Source organism: Lagopus muta, chromosome 1 (assembly GCF_023343835.1).
Source record: "Lagopus muta isolate bLagMut1 chromosome 1, bLagMut1 primary, whole genome shotgun sequence".
In the NCBI taxonomy this organism is placed as follows: Eukaryota; Metazoa; Chordata; class Aves; order Galliformes; family Phasianidae; genus Lagopus; species Lagopus muta.
The window spans coordinates 123,602,405-123,620,894 of NC_064433.1; the positions used below are offsets into that span (position 1 = coordinate 123,602,405).

The 18,490-nt window shown below is 38.8% G+C and overlaps 1 protein-coding gene across 2 annotated transcripts in view; it reads left to right on the top strand.

Moving 5' to 3' along the window:
* The first annotated feature begins 5,958 nt into the window (after positions 1-5,958).
* Positions 5,959-18,490, top strand: part of MID1 (midline 1) — a 248,068-nt gene continuing 235,536 nt past the window's right edge. For both annotated transcript variants that reach the window (XM_048951145.1, XM_048951186.1), the window contains exon 1: positions 5,959-6,157. The gene's annotated coding sequence lies outside the window, so the exon portion shown is untranslated. The remainder of the gene's footprint in view (positions 6,158-18,490) is intronic.

The window sequence follows — 18,490 nt, forward strand, 5'->3', positions numbered from 1 at the left end:
TCCTCCTCTGCCTCTCCTGCCACCTGCTCTGGATCACCCCTCTTTACTCAATTAGGATTTTCCAATCCAGTCCTTTTTTTCCCAGTCTTCTGCAGAAATACATGGGATGCAGGACAAAAATTCATTTAATGATGATTGTTTCAATTACACAGTCACCCTTCTCCTCCAAGTAGCTCGAAATCACTTTACTGATTTAACTGATCTGACAGTTGCATCAGTTAAAATACTAAGAAACATTTCTAATAGCCTCACCATTGGCACAATACGCTGAATATGAAAGGTGCTGCAATTAAAGACATCTTGAAAGGACTTTAAGTGAAAGCTTAAGGCACAGCTCATGAGCATTAGGCATCATGGTTGTTACAAACCCTAGTTTCGATGTTGACATGAAGGCAGTTTCTGCAGTCTGAAGTCCTATGGTACTAGAAATTAGGTGTTTTCAAAATGTCTTTCTTTGTATAGGCATTCTGAGTGTTCTTTCCCTGGACCCTAAAAAGTTTCCACAGTTCTTGAGAAGCTCTTTAATTGTCTGATTTATTTTCCAAATGCCATTTGAACCCACTTCTAATCTTAGTTAATAACAACATTGTAAATATTTCATTAACTTTTCCAGATAAAGCATTTAAACTCTTCAGGACCAAATAGCTTTTTTTGCTGGATCTTGTGCTAATTGCTCCAGCTAATAGCACAACCTTGAGTTTTAAATGTATTTAATGGAAACATAAAACTCATGTTTTGTGTAAGCACATTTCTGAAATCTGAAGAACACGTGTTGCAAGGTTAAAGATAGTAACTTGTTGTATTACATAGCTTTTAATGATGAATTTTGAAACAGCGTCGCAGAGGAAAGCTCAATTTGTTTCCCGAGGGCCGACATAATACCCTTAGACATTAGCCTTTAACATGTTTTGACATCTTTGTTCCTGTGCAAAGGTTAAGTAATATGGTCAAACTTTATAAGAAATGCTTTATTAGTGAAGTAACTTGCATTAAGGTTGTAAAATTGAACACCAGATCAGGAAATAGTAAAAAGTAAAGGTTGTATCATAAAGTTAACTGATCCGTACAGCTTGTGTTCCCCTGATAAAGTACATGTTCAGCTGTGTACAGTACATGAAACCCGCTCCCGAGTGCCTTAACTTTTTAGTTTCTTCTTTCTTGTGTATTTTCATTTATGGCCTGAATCTTGGATGGATATAGATTCTAAGATTAATTTTATTTTGCATAAGCTGGAAAGAAAATAGCATAAAATGGCAGAAAAGCATATCAAAACCTTGTGCCTACTTTTAGCTAAGCATATAAATTACTGTTGTGTCTATAGCACTCGGTCCCATGTTTGTTTTTAGTTTGTCTGCTATCAGAGAGTCGTATGGTTTGGTCTGATGTGTCTTTGCATTGCCAATTGTAGTCAGAGAACAGGTGGCTGAAAGGCAGCTACAAACTTCAGCTGCTTCTCAAACTCATGGTTGCCATATAGATTCTTCTAGTGAATTTTCCAGGCGAAGTCAAATTACTTCAGTGGACCACTGCTAAAGGTAATTTAGCACATCAATTTGACTTTACCATGAGATGAGACGTTTTCACAGGCCACTCTGAGATATCTTCTGGAAAAAAAGTGCAGCAAAGGAAATCACTCACCACTGCCTTAGGCAGCAAGCTTCCAGACCCCAGTCACCTGGGAGGATCCCACCTTTTCCTTTCTTTGTCTACCTTTTTACTGCAGAGCATGACATAATATTGGCATGGAATATCTCTTTGGCCATTTTGTTGTCCTGACTATGTCCTCTCTCCATTTCTTGATTGTTCCCTACTCACCAAAGGGATGAGGCAACAAGAAGAACTACTGTGCGTCAAGCACTGCTCAGCACTATCCAAAACATTAACATATTACCAACGTTTTTTTAGCCACAAATCCAAAATACAGAGCTATCTAGGCTGTACTACGACAGTTAACTCCATCCCAGCCAAATTCAGTATATTTCCCCTGCTTGCTCAGAGAAATCTCTGCTCTAGATTAGAGCATTTTCTTTGCATATTTTTTAGATGCTAGACCAAAACCTTGAGTACAATTTTTTTTTTAATGCATCTGTTCAGAATACCTCAGCATCTCTTAATGCAAAATTTTCAGTTTGTGTGTATACAAGATTTTCACAGCAGTGCAGAAATAACACTAACGGAGTTGGAAAGTTGGTAATATATTTGGACTTTCAGATCTTTAAGCTAGAAAATCTTCTGATATGGAAAGAGATGCAGTGTGCAACCGTACATCTCTGAGGTGACTTGTATGTTAAATGGAGGCTGTTAGAACTGAATCTATCTTATTTGTAAGGTGCTTACTGCTGCCACTCTGCCACTCATGCTGCTTGATTTGAGGACTGGGTAATGAAGCTGAGAACAAACAATGAGCTATTGAAGAAATGATCTTGCTGCAGGCCACAAGAACAGAGCATGCATTGTGGGATGCTCAATGGTGCACATCTCTAAGGGAAACAGAAGATATAAAGAGGCAGATACCAAGATGAAGTATGAAATCATGTCAATATTAAAGTGAAAGGAGGTGCTGCCATTGAACTGAAAGAATCAGAACTTCAAGAATGAATTAACAGCTTAATTCAGGAAACTGTGGGGCAGCAGTTTTGCAATGAAACTTGAGAGATCCCTGTTATTTTAAACTCACCTGGCTACATTTCGTCAGTTCACTGAGCTGCTCAAGTGTGCATGATTTCAGCCCACAAAGAACTTCAGAAAGCAATCTTGTCATCAGGTAAGTATTCAGTAAAAGCAGACTGAATCTGCTGTGTTTCCCTTAGCTTTTAATAAGGAAAAAAAGTCAAGGCAGTTATTTAGACATACATGACAAGATTAGGGGCCAAATTGTTTGTTTAATAGGAAATACATTTCTGAGTGTATTGCACTTATCTATTCCATAGAATCCAAATTCACCATGGGAATTTATACTAGATTTCCATTTCTAGTATAGCAATGTAAACAGCGGCAGGACTGTATATTTTAAAAATGGGCAGAAATACAAAAAGGAAAATCCATCAGCCTTTTTATAAAAACGCATAAGAGAAATAAATAAAAATTGTTTCTTACAAGCCATCCTCGGTGATAAAGAAAATATGGCCAGTGAGGCACAGAAGTGGAAGTCAAGAGGAACACAGCAGAACTCTGATCAGTTACCAGATCCTGTCTGGGACTGCTGCTGTACTGGACAAAGGTCGTTGGGCTAACAAATAGTTACTATCTAAAAGCAGGAACTGAACTAACCTCAGTAAACCGTTTATATGAATTGTGCACCGGAAACAAGCTAATGACACCCTGAATGAGAGCGGTTACTTGAATGCTGAGCTTTTGCCAAAGATAACATGGAGCACTGCAACAAAGAAAGTAACACATTGTCATAAGCTGCATTCATTTCTAGTGAATCTTTTAAGGGTGTAACATTAAAAATAATGTGCTTTAGATATCTGCTCAGAGCTTTTCTAGTGTCCTCAAACTCTGAATGCAGACTCAGAACTACTAGAGCTCTTTCTGAAGAATAGAAGAGATTGGTTAGAAGGCAATCAATGTTCTCTTAGGATCTGCTTTAGATAATGCATTTGTGATAGCAAAGTAGATGAAAGTAAGATGCCAAGATTACTCTCAGCTTTAGGAATTAACTGGATTACCTCATTATATACATATATATATCCTTTCTTTTTTTATAAAAATACTTCACAAAAGTAAAAAGGACCTATGAAGACTTACCATAATTAACTGCTTTTAATGCTTCAGCAGAGGCATGAACTGAAAGTGTGGGATTTTTATTTTTTTTTTTAATTTACATTTGAGAAAAAATAATACTTTACTGCAAACCTCTCTTTTAAGTAAAAGTGTTATATCTCACACAGGTAGCATACGTAGGACTTGGGGAAAATTTTCATGTTTTTTATCTGCTGATAACTGTGGTTTGGAGATCAGTCGCTAAAGCATGAGGCATCGTGCCTGTCTGTAAGACCCCAAACTGATCCACAATATTATGTTGAGACAGGTGAAGGGAGTTGTCAGGTGCAGAATGTGATACCTAGTTGAGTTTTAGATAGGGAAAATAAAGTAGTTACGCCTGCATTGAAGAAGCAGCAGGAAAATCCTTGATTGAGAGAGAGCAGTTTTGGATAAATGAATGTGAAGTTGTTGTGGGCTCTGAGTTGGGCAACAGAGAAAGGTCTAACCTAAGAACAGATATCAGCTGTACTTGAAGTAACATCTATTTTGGCATTATCTATTTTGCCCTTTTAACCTTTCATTGTTTTTGCATTTTTGGGAATCTGGTGGATTTTAATTGCTTGGTTCATGTGAAAAACTGATACTCAGTCAGGAACTGGTCACAAGCTTTCTGGTGTTAAGGGAATACAAGGCTGTACAGTCCACTGCACATGCTTTGTCATAACTTGGCAGGGCTGACATATTCCTATACTGTGAAGCCACAAGTGAGTTATGTGTCCTGAAAGAGTCCCATGAAGACCATTACACCATGCCCCTGGTCACGTATTCTCGATTCCCTATGTACTGTATAGGGAGACTATTTTAGATATATTTATTGAGTCTTACAGCTTTTATTGGTATTGTTTTTCATTTTCCTCCACTTATAAGCCAAGCTCCTGCAGTATCAAGAGGTTGAATGTTTATGCCTCAGGGGAGAGGAAAATTATAATGAAAGAAGTATTGAAACCATTAGAAATGGTCATTAGGAATAGCTTTTCTGCACTGTATATTATTTGATGATCTCTAAGACATATATTACATGGGGATAAGAAAAGTTCTAGTCTACTGGGTAATGATAATTTCCAGCATTTGGGTGGTTCTTCCTAGCCTTCCAGAGGTCATCAGGAAGCAGATTTTGTCTTTTTTCTGTCTAATGTTATAAGTGATACATCTGAAGGAATAAATGAAAGAAGAAAAATATATATATATGCTTTAGAGTTCAGTGTACTGTTTTTAAACATCAGCCTTTCATCATTTGATCAAATCTTAACTCTTATTTCTTGTTTTGGTTTCATCCATCCTTTGTTTTATTTGTTCCTTTTTGTCTTCATGGTTTTTGCTCTCTGTCCTCTGCATATGTCAGTGTTGCGGCTTGTATAAGGAGGGCCATAATGAATAGGGGAATCTTGAGTGAGTAGTATAAAGGGAAACAAGCAGCATGTTTTTTTTCCATGATTAATTAATTTGTTCTTGAAGACATTTGAGTTGTGCTTGCAGAAGGGGTTTAGTGAGTAGTGGGTGGGCAAGAGGAGTCAAGCATATCACTGCTCTGCAGAGTGCAGTGTGTGCTTCCTCTGGGTATGCACCCTATCCATATATCTCTGCGTGGATGGGTGTGTCTGTTAATGTATCACAATCACACCTCTCTGACACAGACAGATCTATCACCAGAAGCTTAGCTATTACATTGTATAGAAAAGGAAATGGAAAACAGTAAACAAATTTGTCTTGTACTGCTTTTCCCCATAGACAGCAGTGTTGCAACCCTTTTTCACGTAACATTTGATGTGTGGCAGCCTTTCCATGTAGAAAACGGATAGAATTGGAATTGTTTGAACGCTATCAGAACGTGCGTGCCTGGTTACCTTTGTGAACTTTTGTGTGCTTTTCTTGGAGTAAAATGTATAGGCTAAAGTAGGTGTCTTGTAAAAATATCAAGTGTTTAATGTAACAGTGACATAGCACTCAATATTACTATAGCTGTAAGAAATTGAATCACTTCATAGGTGCTAAACTGCAGCAAGGAACCCATTCTCCCCTCTGAAGACACTGAAGTGTTACTCAAGCAAACTTCAGGCAGGCAGTCCCATTTGGTATTCGTGGAGTTAACCAAGTTAAGCTCTCTCCCGGCTAGCCTCTTCCACCAGGAATGCAATTAGCGTTCACCTATATAAGGAAACCTGCCAGGCAGTGGGGCTGGGGCTGGGGAGCGCTCCGCGCCCTGCGAGCGGCACTGCGCGGGCTGGACAGGGCTTGGCAGCAGCGGCAGCAGCAGCAACAACTACAACAGCAGCAGTAGCAGCAGCAGCAAAAGCAGCGGCAGCAGGGCTGCGCTGGGAAGGACTATCCCTCTTTCTTTAACTTCAAAGCGAGGAGGAAAAGAGCCAGGGGAGCAAAAATGGAGAGGCAGGTATGTCGGCACGGAGCACTGTGGCGGGAGGGTGGTGGTGCTGGTAGAGAATGAAGAGGCTCGGGGGGCTGCCAGCGAGACTTGTTCCCACAACTGCTGCTCCCTCCTGAAATGGCTTGTTGGGTTTTACAGAGGCTGCGAAGCAAAAGTGTGCTTCTTGTTTGCAGCAACATCTGTGTGCACAACTTTCACTTATCTGACGTTCCGTGTGCTTCTAATTCATGTACACCTTCTTTTTTTACTGGGGAGATTATCAAACTTTCTTATCTCTGATGGAAAGCAGATGTGAGACTGGAAATGAGGATGAGATGCTTAACTCTACGAACCTCTGCAAATGCAGAATTTTATGATCCTGTCACGTCTGGAAAGCAGTCCTTCACTTTATAGTGTGAAACACACCTTTTGTGAAAGGTGCTCTCCTTTAGCCCTTCCGGGATCTCAGTGTTCTTTATTGCGATGTGTGTGAATGCAGCCAGTCAGTATAGCTGGGCTCCATTTGCTGGAATACACGGAGTTCCTGCAGCAATACAGCTTTTTCAGTGAGTTAAATAAACTGCAGGTACTATTCTAAGAAATGTGAGTGAAACTTGTTCTTCTACAGTAGAGATTATCCCAGTTCACAACAAGGATGTGTTGCCTGGGAAATATTTACACATTCTGATAACCTTTACAGGAGGTTTCTGTGTAAAATCCTGACAGAGAGAGAGAAAGAAGGGGGGGAAAAGTTTGTTGCTTGTAGATTTAGGTGAAGACATAATAAAAAGTCAAGCAAAAAACTTATCTCAAACATCTTTCTAGTTGGAAGACTGCTGCTGTGCAGTCCTTCAGTGCAGTTAGTGTTAGCATCAGCGTGTGAACTGCAGCAGCTCACTCAAGTTTTGTGCAGTTATGGTATAAAAGATAGGAATGAAAGAATACTTTGAGTTATTTCTCTGAGAAGCGCCTTCCAAGGAAAAACCACACAGAACTATTCAGCAACAGGTGAAGTTTAATTTCAGAATGATTTTCTGATCTTAGCAATTGGTAGACATAACACTGCTTTTCACCGCTTTTCACTAATTTTCATTGTTTATCATATTTAAGTGGTTGCATGCATGATAATGTGCTGGTTATGGGAGTTACAGGCATATCTCTCCTGTGAGCCAAAATATGAAAGTACAGTTTTACAGCTAAGGGCTTAAAAGCTTAGAGTGAAGGTTATTGTTGTTAAAAAACTCTCTTCCTTATAAATTTTTTAAATTTTTATGAATGAATGTCTACTTGGAGTTTGTAATGCAACATTACTAAGGAGGCATCAGGATTGTAATTCACTTGTGTCGATGTGTATTCTCATTCACTTATGTGTAAGACAATTCTAAATTCCTGACTTTGAATGCTTATCAAGGGGAATGACACACGACTGTGGTTTCAGTAGAGCATTTTATAGGAGCATCACCATAGCAAAGAAGTTAAACACTAGACAGTGCCTCATAACTACAGCTAGTGAGTTTGTTGTCCTGAAACATCTTTGGTCGTGGTGGAAGGCAGTACAGCAAATACAGGACTGGTGGACCAGAACCATACAGATCCTTTGTATCACTTTTCATCCTTTTGATTTTCAGTTCATATCATACAATCATAGAATCATTTGAGTTGAAAGGGGCCCTTAAAGGCTACCTAGTGCAACTCCTCTGCAATGAATAGGGACACCTACAGCTAGATTAGGTTGTGCAGTGCACAGTCCAACCTGACCTTGAGTGTCTCCATGGAAGTGCTATCCACCATATCTCTGAGCAATATAACCTTTATTAATGTGAATTGAGTGGGAGTACAGAGGATAGACTTTAGCAGGGTTGTTAGTAATTAAGTTATGAATTTAAAGGGCAGGATAAGACACTAGATAAACTTATTCTTTAATCATCTTCTCCCCAGTCTATTTAGTAAATTACATTGCCCCCATTCGTTTCGTGTGTAGCTGTGTTACAGCTGTTCATGATCTTTTGGCTTCCCAGTGCGAAGTGAGATAGAACTCTGATTCAAAGCCTGCACAGAATCTTCTGGACTGGCACGAGCTTACTCTAGCCCAAGATCTGGGGTCTGGAGCTCAGGCCTTATGAAGAGTTGGGATTATTCAGTCTGGAGAAGAGAAGGCTCAGGGGAGACCTTATTGCTCTCTATAACTACCTGAAGGGAGGTCGCAGTGAGCTGGTGGACAGCCGCTTCTCTTTTGTAACTAGTGAGAGGACTAAAGGGAATGGCCTCAAGTTGTGCAGAAGGAGATTCGGGCTGGATGTTAGGAAATACTACTTTTTCAAAAGAGTGGACAGCCCAGAAAGGTGGTAGAGTCACTGACCCTGGAGGTATTCAAGGAGCATTTACACCTTGAGTTGAGGGACATGGCTTTGTGAGGACTATTGGTGATAAGTGGATGATTGGGCTGGATAAACTAGGAAGTCATTTCCAACCTCAGTGATTCTGTGACCTGAGCAGCCATCTGTGTGGCCATCCTGGGGCTGGTCCCAACTGCAGGCTCTTCCAGAGAGATGGGAGGCACTATGGGCACTTATGCTCTTCACCACAAATTTTCTTGTACCCTTCTCTGCCACCCAAAGCATGTTTAATGGGGCAGTTGCAAAGCCTGCACTATCACACCCGGACCTACCAAGAACTAGCATCTGCACTATTGGTTTTTATATATATATATATATTTTTACTTTGTGCTGCAAATGTGGTATTGCATGAGTTTTCGTTGGCTAGGATGCACAAAAAGCAAGTCCTTCTCTGACCAGGATATATGGCTGGGAGATACGTTCCAGAAAAAAATTTAACCTTGTTTACAGTAAGAAGAGAATTCCAAAGTAGATGAAGCAACTTAAAGTGAAGGATAGATCTCGTGTATTATCTGAAATCACAACAAAATCCAGTAGATATGGCTGGGTTTTACAATGACCCCTCTCCTTCCTGAGCTCTGGCAAATGATCCTCCTGCCCTAGACATTTGTCTCATGTCCATGTTAATAGGTGATGTGTTTCATCCGCTAATTAAGAAAAAGGGCTAGCATTCAGGGGCTAGCATTCATTATAACCCCATTTAAAGATTAATTTTTCATTTAATCAAGGGTTATTTGATATCAGTTTTAGTAGTTCACAGTGCAGCAATGGTGTTATACTGGACTGCATAGTTTGGAAATGAATACTCTGAACCTAGGCAAAGGTGCAGCAAGTTTGTGCATAAGGCTGTAGTACCGTCCTTAGTTGTGTAACTGAGACGAGACTGACGTGAAACAGAAATATTTGAATGTGACAGTCTGAAGTTTAATGCATGACTGAACTGGAATTTTTGTTTGTATGCCTGAGGTAAGAAGCACCGAATTATTTCTGGCTATGTCAACCTTTGATTACTTGGACCAAATCCATTTTTTTTTGTCTCTATTATAAGATAGGTTAAATTCACGAGAAGTTTTACCCATTTGCTGCTTTCAAAAGAGTGAATGCTTGATGTATTTAGCATACATTATTACTTTTTTTGTTGTTGTTTAGAAGTGAAAATTGTAAATGTCTTAACATTTTTTACATTTTATAACCTGTTCATCCTACAAATAGAAAAATGGTTTATATGATTTCTAGACTTAAACAGAACAATCACTGCATGTATTTATTTTCTTTTTCTGACTTGTGTGCAATTTGAAGCTGAGTGACCCTACACATTGGCAAGAGGAAGCTAGACACATCATGCTTTTTTTCTGATACCTCTTATCATTTTTCCAATAAAAAGAAACACTGGTTTTCAAAGGTGTAACTGGAGAGCTAGAAATAACAAATGACCATGCTGTATTAGTTGCATGCTCTCTTTAGGGTTTTGTTAAAGGCTTTACCACCCCATTATGCTATCATTCTACAGTGCAAGTTTTTTATATGGCATGTGTGATTTCACTGCCCTAAAGTGACCTTGGGAAATTCCTTATTTCCCCTGAAACACATGTCTAAGTGAAAACTGCCCTCCGCAGTTTAGGAGCTGTATGGAAGGAATCTGGGAATAATGCAAGGCGGAGATGGAAGTCCAGAGTGAGGTGTGAGCTGTTCTTCTGTAGCATTAATTATTTTGCATGCACTTAAATCTTTGCTTTGAAGACCAATGATAAGGCAGCATAGGAAGGGCAACCTGATACATCTGCCTAATTTTTCTGTCTAGAGATCCCATGATCCAGAAGAGGTGCGTGTTGTGTGACATTTACTTCTGTCTCCCTCTTGTTCCAACTATGAGTAGATGTATCTGGAGTTTAAAGTTAAAAACATAACTCCAATTCTGACCTGCTTTATCTAGACCAGCTGCTGTCCTCTTTCCCCAGCATCTGGCTTGTCTCCGCTGTGCCACCGAGTTTGAGGATAAAGTAGGATGACCACAGTCTGCAACCACAACCTAAAATTGAGACACTGTGTTACCAGTTAGAAGCCTTTAGCATAGCCTCATATTGCAGCTTCTGTGCACGTGGGTTCCTGGGAGCCATGTGAATGCTTTTAGCTTGGGAGGCTAAAAGCTGGGCAGTGTAAAGCTGCGCTTTGTCAGATCAGAGGATGTTGAGCTGGATCCTGGATTGAAAAATGAAGTCTGCAGCATCTGTGTATTTATTCACTAATGTGTAACTGAATTGTTTAGGAAACAAAAAATGGAAGTATTTTAATTAAAAAGGGTTGAGAAACATAAAGCATGACAAATCTGTGATAAAGATGTGGAACTGCAGTTTTCTCATACTTCTTGTATGTTTATTCAGTCTGAAAAGTTCAGAAAACTACTGGGCTGAGGATTAAACTCCCCAGATTCTCCAGTCTTGTGTTATCTCAAAAACAGTCTAACAGTCTGCTTTCTGCAGGCTTGTGTTTTGAATTCATTTGTTTCTGTGTTATTTCCAAGTTACACTTCAGAACTACTTATCAAAATTACAGTTTTGGAATACAAACTACTTTATAGACTCATATAGGAAGACATTGAAAATATGCAACTTGTTTTAGAATCTGAGTTTACCAACTTCTTAGAAAATATTTCCTTACTGTTTCTGTTGGTTTTTTTTCTTTCATTAAAAATACTGGCATGGAATCTCATTTTTGATGACGTAGCAGATAGCTGAGGGGGTACAGAGATGCTTCTTGGTGCATCTTGTGCAGTTCCATTTTGTTAAATGCATGATATGTGTATTATATGCTCAGCAAAATATTCGTGGACATACTTGAAGTTGAATATCTATACATAAACAGATATGTTTCCCAAGGTATCTTCGTCTAGGATTTTAACACATACTCAGATTCATATGTTCCTAAATTCTCTGCTCAATTTGTTAGTAAAAAAGGGTATTATTCTCATGTGATACTGTGTCCATAGGGTGAAACAACAGGTTATTGCTTTTATCTATCTCAGTTAAAACTTGTAGCATTTTCCTTGAACAATTCATTTTTTTACAAGATTTTGTAAAACTCCTTCTAGCACTGGATGTTCAATTTCATCTTTTTCCTGTGTTTTCACTCAGTGGCAGTTTTGCCATTGGTCCTCTGGATGCCAGATTTAGGAAGAGCCATTGCTTTTGTTAGATGTCTTTCTATGAAGTTGTACATAACTTCAGCTCCATTTAGGATTTAGTGAAGTTTACGTTCAATGGCATGAGCAAAATGACATTTTTGACACCTTGTGCATAACTTCAGCCATTCCAACAGGCTGACAACAGCACTGTTTCTAATGCACGGGATTACAGAACTGATAGGATGTCAGCCTGTAAGTGTCACAACTTGTCCCCCATGCTCTTCCAGCAATGCATGGGCTCCTGCTGCTGCGTTTCTAACATTTCTGCTTTGTAGCTGCCCAGCCTGGAAAATTCCATATGAAACCTCAGGCCTCCTGAAGTAGATTTTTTAGGGCACATTTAATTCCTCTAGGTATGAAACAACAGTTGTGTCCCTGCTATGTTAATGCTGTAAAACAAGCAATGGCTTTACTACATGGTTCATATCTTTGTTGTCTCATTCGCAAGAAATTCCACGCCGTTTTAGTTGAGGAGTTTAGGTATTAGCAGTTAATTACAAATTCTTACCTTAAGTATGGCAGCATGCCACAGAGCGGTTTGGGATATCCTATTGGTTGTTGTTTCAAAGTTATGCAGCTGTGCTTAACACTCCAGTGGGCAATTCTGGATACGTTGTGTTTTGCCTTTGATACGTTGCCATACCACCACTATTAGTGCAGTGCTTAGACTGCAAACATCTGTTTGCTTTTATTGCACATGTGTTGCTTAAGATGTTCTGTTTTTACATAATGTAAATCACCGGACTCAACTGGCACTGTATGGTTTGTTTACCAAATAAAACTTAAACTGTGTCAGTAAAATGTATGTCATATGGGATGACATATATGACATCTGCAGAAGAGAAAAAAGACAGTTTGTGGCTGCAGTCACCAATGCCTCCAACAGTTCCAACTAATCCACCAATAAGGTTTTTAAATTGTATGAAAAGAGTCATGTAAATGTCTTTACAGAAGTAAAGATGGCAGTGAAATGGGCACACGTGCACACACCAGACGACAATGATGGGCATAGAGAAATGCACTTAGCATTATAAAATAGAATCAGATGAAATCTGCATATTTTCATTCCAGAATTTCACCATAATCATGGCACAAAATAGAGCAAACCCTTATTAACAGGCACTTGGCTTTTCTTATATCAAAGTATATAGCTGACAGTGGCCTTTCAAATGGAAAAGTTACCTGGACTTTGAAGTTTAGCTGTTGATCTCAGCAACTCCTCAGCAGTACTGTGTTAGTACACTAGTGTTTCAGACACGTTTTGCTTCTAATGTGCACCATTGCACACTGCAAGAATGCACAACAGGATAGATTTGGTTTAGATTAATGAAAATGAACTCGATGAAATGACTTACAGTTGTTAGCTCGCACTTTAATTTTAAAGGTTAACCCAATGTGCCTTGAAGATTTTTGTCCTTATGTTTCCATTCCCGTAAGAGTTGAATTTGAATGTTTTGTCTGTGTCACATGAGAACTAAAGAAACAAATCACGAGGAGAAAATAGAAGATTACAGCTGAGTAGAACCATCAGCTAAATAGTCCTTTTTTTTTTTCGTCACAGGCACTTTAAAGTTTTGGTGTGTGCAGAATTGCTGTATATTCAAAAATGAAATAAAAAAGGTGTTTTTCAGTTGAGAATTGGTTTAGGAATCTGAAAAGTTTGATTTATGGAGTTGGTATCATCTGCAAACTTTTTAGTACATCATTAGGCAGATCGAGCTAGAACTAAATTCAAAAGAAGTCTGAGCAAGCTGGCAAGCTGTTCAGAAATCAAAATAAAAGAATCAAAAGGAGCACAACCCAATATAGTCGGGGATGAAAATATAATTCAATGATAGAAAGTGGGGAATAATTCAGATAGAAAGTGTATCTGCAAATTAGAAAATGAATGTGAGTCAGTGATGTGACAAAATATTGAAATGTGAATATGTCATTCTGGCACTAATTACTTATGATATTGTATATGAGAGGATGACAGTTAATTATTTTGTCCAGTTCTACTGTGATAAACACCTGGCCTGAATTTTTCAGTGAGTTTTATATGTGTTAAAGAAACATATAGACAAACTGGAGATAATCAGTTGGAAAGCAAGTGAAAAAATGTAGCAAAAAAACTTGATAAAAATTGCAGGATTAGAGTATGTTTAAGTAAAACAAGAATTCACAGAGTGTCCTGTGAAAGGATAGAATTAATATCCAGCTGCCTTTTCCTGCTACACCAGAAGATCCTGCTTGCCCATTGCTGTCTTCATGTGTGAGCAAAGGGTGAAGCTGGAAGTGTGTGCTTGGAAGCCAGCTGGAGCTGGAGAGATTGCTACAAGTGAGCAACTCAAAGTGCTAATTACAGAAATTGAGCTTGGCAAATCTCCGTCTATAAAAGAGAATAAACTGTATTCTAATACACAAGAGTGGTTAATTATTCTGCATTTCCACTGAGGATTGAAAAAAATGCCATTTGCAACCCTGGTAATTTTGGTTAGATTTGAGGAATATGTTACCTAAGGAAGGTGTCACATCTAGCTTTGAAATTTTTTCACTGGCTGAGGAAATATATACCAGCTTTGATTTGTTATCTTTCTGGGAGCAGGGAAGTGATTCTGCGTAGATTTCTTGAGACCAGCCTTTCTCTCTTTGATTCCTAAGTCATTCTTTAGATCCCAAGCATGGAATCTGAGAAGGCTTCTCAGTTTCAGGCCCAATGTACCTGAGGGCCATGTCCTAGTTGCACAGAAGTGCCTAACTTGGGCCTACATCTGCCCTTTATCTCCACTTCATGACCCTGATTTCTGTTCTCTGATCGTGTGGTGTTATGTCACTGAAGCAAGACTCTTGTATGCCTCACAGGTGACCCTTGTCATAGACATCAACTGGCTCAGACCCAGACTGGTATTGTATCTATAATAGAATGCTGCCATGTTTTCTTCACCCTTTCTAATGCTATAGACTCGTTGCTTAGGAATTCAGGAACTTCAGATAGTTTCTTTGCTTTTAGCTTCCAGCCAGTTATTAATCTTAAGTGTCATAATCAAGACACCTATTTAACATTAAGCATTAAGTAATAGTAAATGCAGAGATGACGTGAGTAATGAAAAGCCTAACAGAATCAAACAAACAAATGAAAAAAAAAAAAGAGGGAATAGTTGCATATGTGAAACTATTGCCATTTAGTCTACAAAATACATACCTTTTCCTCTTATTACTGCATTGCATAATCTATACAATAAAAAACAGAACACAACAGTCTTTGTAGATGTAAAATAAGCAAGAATACAACTATTGCAAATAAACGTGGGGAAGTTAAAACAAAAAAATTTTTTTAAACCACCACCACCAAGAAAATAAACAATCCTGTTTTAGTGCAGGTGAGGAGACTTTTTACCCAAGCACTGTATCTAAGTAGAAATAGTTCTGAGAGTTACAGGGCAAGGTTCTCTTTGGACAGTACAGTGGAGTGTTTGGTTTGCTGTGTAAAATGTGTTATTGATGTGCTGCAGGCAAAAAAAAGGTACATTTCCCATGGTTATGTAGCAGTTCTCAGTCATTGATTACTGTCAATCGATGCCGTATACTGTAGTGCAATATCCATTAACCTCACAATGAAGATACGAGGCATAACATTTGATCAGTCAGGTCCCAGATTAAAGTCGATGAGCCAAGAGAAGGAGAATGTAAAAATAGAAGGAGACAAACATGTAAATGGAAGTGAGATTGATTTCTTCTTCTTGGTACTTCCCATAACCTCAATCTCATGAGTCAGCGTTTCTGAGGTCGGTTGTTTCATGAGATATGTTAAACTGAATTCCTAAATGGTGTTTGTGTCTGGAACACAAAATGACAAGTGTTTAGCTTCCTAAAATTAATTCATACGTATTGCCAATTGTAAAAGATGGTTTTATAAAAGAGTTATTATAAACATCTTTTTTTCTTTCTAATTTTATATTTGTATTCACTGTAAACTTCCTTAATATCACTAACATCCACTTGAAGCTGTCCGTCTCTTCACTTGTCTGTGAATAGATTAGTTGACTCTAATGGGAAAGGTGCAAAGGGATTGCAATGAGGATACCTTCTAGCAAAATAAACTGCTTTCTGTCTCAGAGTTCAGTTTTCCATGTGTTCGTGAAAAACATACGCAGCAAGCAGAGGCTGAATAAGCTCCCTGTCCTTCCTACTGCAGCCAGAGGCTGGTTTGTCAAAAGCATTTTTCAGGTTGATATTTAGCCCAAATGGTGAAACTGTTGCCAGGACTTTCACACCATATGGATCATGACTAGGGCCTCCATCTTGCAAGAGGGATCCCATAACACATTCTGCTCATTGCTGAAGGAAAGTTACTGTCTTCTTTCACAGCGATCTCCGACTGAATCCTTTCCTTATTCTGAGCGCAGGGGAAGGGAATGTTATGTCAGGCAACCAACATATAACTGTCTGAAAATACTCATTTGGTGATGGCAGTCATTACTAGGACTTTCAATTACTGTCTTTCAGGACTGGAGCCTATTACACTTTATATTTGTAGACAACACTGCTATCTGACTTTCATTTCTGAGGTTTAGAGTTTTACATCTAAAAATATTTTGCAAAAATTAAATTGAACCAGACTACTAAAATATTCAGTAATTGCGGGCAACTGTATGGCCATATGTCTATTCAAAAACAGCTTTTAACATTTTGCCTGGAGAAAAATCCTCTTTAAAGTGCTTGGACAAGCTAAATCCAAAGCTAAAACTTGTTTGAAAGATGACGTTCTTCTAAGTATGGTTCAGTAATTCTCTTAGATTACAACCTGTCAGCCGTTATTTGTGTTTTTGTGTATTAAAGATAGATGCCAAAGTAAAAATGTAATGAATCGTGACAGGAAACTTTTGTACAGTAACATGAAGACATCACACTAATATGCAAGAAAAAACAACCTGTATCTTCTAGCAAGATGGAACTCAGCATTTTACCCATCAGACATTAAAGGCAATATTGAGAAAGAGATGTGCGTTATGAATTAGGTTTGGCAGTGTTTAACTTCTAAGTGCGTGGTATGGGATCTTAAGCTTTCACTGGTGTGTCTTTTCTTGTCAGCACCTCAGAATAAGAGCTATAATACAGAGGATGATGGGGTGCCAGAAGAAATGGCTGTCCTTGTCTAGACCTCAGGGGATACTTTCTGTACCTAAGGGTAGCTTCATCTGCTTGGGTTATTGTTCCAAGTGCAGGGGAGAACTTGTTTTTTAAGCACAGATGGAGATGCTTTCAATTTGGTCTAGCTCATGCAGGAAAAGCAAAATGTGTGCTGAAGGCCTTTCTCTGGTTAAGGTATGGTACGTTCAGTATTGCCATGGTACGTTCAGTATTTCTAAGAGCAGTGCTTTGGCCAACATGTGGCAATATCTGTGCTGATACAGACTTATTTCTGCCTGTAGCAGCTGTGCCACTGGGAGAAAGATGGTTCAAGAGCTTAACTTCCTTGTCTTACAGAAGGAAGGAGGCAGCATGGCTTGCGGGCCTCACTAAGATCATTTTTGTATGTTTTGTATTATACAGATGTTAATGAAAAAATCCTAAATCATTGAGTTAGGGTTTTTTTTTTCTTTCCACATGGATGTCATAAACACATGGGAGATGAAACAGGGAAAACCAAGGCTAAATTAAAATAGGCTTTCCATAATCTTAAAGCTCTGTGTGAAGTTAAGCACCTCTGTAGGCTTCTGGCACTTACTTTAATTTGGGCCTCCTAAATTATGAGTAGAGGGAGACAGCAGCTAGGTGCTGAGCACTAAACCAGATTTTCAGTCACCTAGGATTTAAAAAACAACTGAGTTCTGAGTTCCATATCTGTTTTGGTATGGCCAAACCTGCAGGAAGTCAATGTTACCATTTACAGCTGATTCCTGTCTTATGTTCTAGCTACTCTGTCTCTCTATTATAGTAGGATGAACTGGGTCATAGATCTTGAATGCAGTGATAGAAGGTGGCAACATGACGCTTCTCCACCTCAGAAGAAACCATTTTCAGGGGTTTTTCTTCCTTGTACATGAAAAGTATGTAATCTGGTCCACTCAGAGCATTCCTTCTGGTGACACATCTGACAAAGCTACAGCTTCCTTTCTCCAAATGATCAGCAGGTGGATTTTTTAGGGTAGTAATAGTGTTTTGCCTGCAGTCTCTGATGGGAGAAACGGGAACTACTGGGAGAAGAAAACCCTGTGTTCATTGGACCACAAGATGATTTCTTTCTTGTTGCAAAAATTATGATGCGAGATTTTAAGGCTCTCAAGACATGAATTAAATAGGTTAGTCAAAAAGAAGTGAAATTGCCCTCATTTTTAAAGACTACAAGTGCCTACTGAAATACCTCTGTGCAATTACCAAAACTCATCAACAGTAGTAAATACATTTTTGAGCTGAGGAAATATTTTGTGTGTGTGTGTGTGTGTGTGTGTGTGTGTGTTCATTGTTTAAGGCCTGCCATTCCTTTCTCATGCTCTCACGTGAACAGAAGTTGCATGCTCACGTACTGTTTTCACTGTAGGCTGTGCTTAATGCTCATACCCTAAACATGATTCCTCTGTTCTCCATTGTGCTGACTTCATTTGTCTTAAGTTTCTGTGGAACTGTAGGGAAAAAAAAGGACTTTAAAGATATTGTAAAAAGAGAAGGGATCTTGACTTTTAGTGTCTTTCCTTGTTAGAAATCTACAGTTGGTTTTGGACAAAGGGTATCAGACAGTTGGCATCTCTCCAAAATGGCTTAGGGCATTATTCTTAAAAAGCAAAATCCCAGGTGCAGGAG